This window comes from Theropithecus gelada, chromosome X (assembly GCF_003255815.1).
Source record: "Theropithecus gelada isolate Dixy chromosome X, Tgel_1.0, whole genome shotgun sequence".
NCBI classification, from domain to species: Eukaryota; Metazoa; Chordata; class Mammalia; order Primates; family Cercopithecidae; genus Theropithecus; species Theropithecus gelada.
Window position 1 is genome coordinate 99,252,797 of NC_037689.1, and position 2,125 is coordinate 99,254,921.

The following is a 2,125-nucleotide window of genomic DNA, read 5'->3' on the forward strand; positions in this document are numbered from 1 at the left end:
AATCTCCCGGTCTATGGCTTGAATTTTCGTATTCTTAATGGGATCATTTGACCAGAAGTTCTTAATTTTAATTAAGTCCAATTTATCATTTTTTATTTAGTTAGTACTTTTGATGCCCTACTTAAAAAATCCTTGCCTATCCCTAAGATCAAGAAGATACTCTTCTATGTGTTTTGCTAGAACGGGAGTCGACAAACTACAACCCAAAGGTCACATGTGGCCCAGATAATGTTTTACTGAATCATAGCTACATCCATTCATTTATGTATTGTCTATGGTTGCTTTCACACTTCAGCATCAAAGTCAGTGTAACAAAGACCATACGAGCCACAAAGCCTAATATATTTACTATTTGGCCCTTTATAGAAAATGTTTGCCAATCTCTGTTGTTCTAGATCATTTAGGTCTAGTATCCATCTCAAATTAATTTTTGTGTGTGGTTTGAGAGAGTTCATTTCTTTTCTGTATAGATAACCAGTTAACCCATCACTATTAATAAAAAGTGCTCTCACCCTTTCCCACTGAATTGTAATGGTGCCTTCACCATACATCTGATGACTGGATATGGGTGGTTCTCTTTCTATATTCTATATAGTGCTCCATTGATCTATTTGACTATCATTGCATAAATACTATATGGTCTTAATCACTGTAGCATTATAACAAGTCTTGATGCCTGATAGTGTAAGCCCTCCAGCTTTTTTTTTTTTTTTTCCCGAGAAGGAGTTTGGCTCTGCCGCCCAGGCTGGAGTGCAGTGGCACAATCTCAGCTCACTGCAAGCTCAGCCCGCCAGGTTCACGCCATTGTCGTGCCTCAGCCTCCCGCGTAGCTGGGACTACAGGCGCCCACCACCACGCCCGGCTAATTTTTTGTATTTTTGGTGGAGATGGGGTTTCACCATGTTAGCCAGGATGGTCTCGATTTCCTGACCTCGTGATCCACCTGCCTCGGCCTCCCAAAGTGCTGGGATTACAGGCGTGAGCCACCGCGCCCGGCTGTTATTGTTTTAAGATTGGCTTTTCTAGGACCTTTGTTTTTCCATATAAATTTAAATTTTATTGATATTATTTTTAATTGACAAATCATAATGTATATATTTATGGGGTATAATGTGTTGTTTTGGTATATGTGTACAATGTGGAATGATTAAATCAGGCCAATCATCTTGTTGTTTTCCACAAAAAGAGTCTGCTGGTATTTCTGTTGAGATTGTGTTTAACCTATACATCAATTTGGGTTAAATTAACATTAAAATAATGAGTTTTCTAACAAGCATAATATATTAATCTATTTATTTAGATTTTTAAAAATTAAAGCAATATTTTGTAATTTTCTGTCTTTTGCACCTATTTAGTAACATTTAAAATTTTTTACGGTCTTTTCGTTTTCTCCAACCTTGAAAAAAAACCCCACCCAACCACATCTACTTTGTTTTTCTGTTAGACATGAATTTTTCTTATTGTGTCCTTTTTTTTTGAGACGGAGTCTCGCTCTGTCGCCCAGGCTGGAGTGCAGTGGTGCGATCTCCGCTCACTGCAAGCTCTACCTCCCGGGTTCACGCCATTCTCCTGCCTCAGCCTCGCGAGTAGCTGGGACTACAGGCGCCCGCCACCACGCCCGGCTAATTTTTTTTGTATTTTAGTAGAGACGGGGTTTCATCGTGTTAGCCAGGATGGTCTATTGTGTCCTTTTTAAGTCTTCATTCCCCGCTAGCTCATAAGCACAATGAAGCATCATATTATGGCTGATAGTAAATTGAAAGAGGGATAATTAAAATCAGTGTACTCATTACAAATTCACCACCAAATCTTTTTTTTTTTTTTTTTTGAGACGGAGTCTTGCTCTGTCACCCAGGCTGGAGTGCAGTGGCGCAATCTCTGCTGGCTGCAAGCTCCGCCTCCCGGGCTCACGCCATTCTCCTGCCTCAACCTCCCCAGCAGCTGGGACTACAGGCGCCCACCACCACACCTGGCTAATTTTTTTATTTTTAGTAGAGACGGGGTTTCACTGTGTTAGCCAGGATGGTCTCGATCTCCCGAGCTCGTGATCCACCCGCCTCGGCCTCCCAAAGTGCTGGAATTACAGGCGTGAGCCACTGCGCCCGGCCTTTTTTTTTTTTTTTTT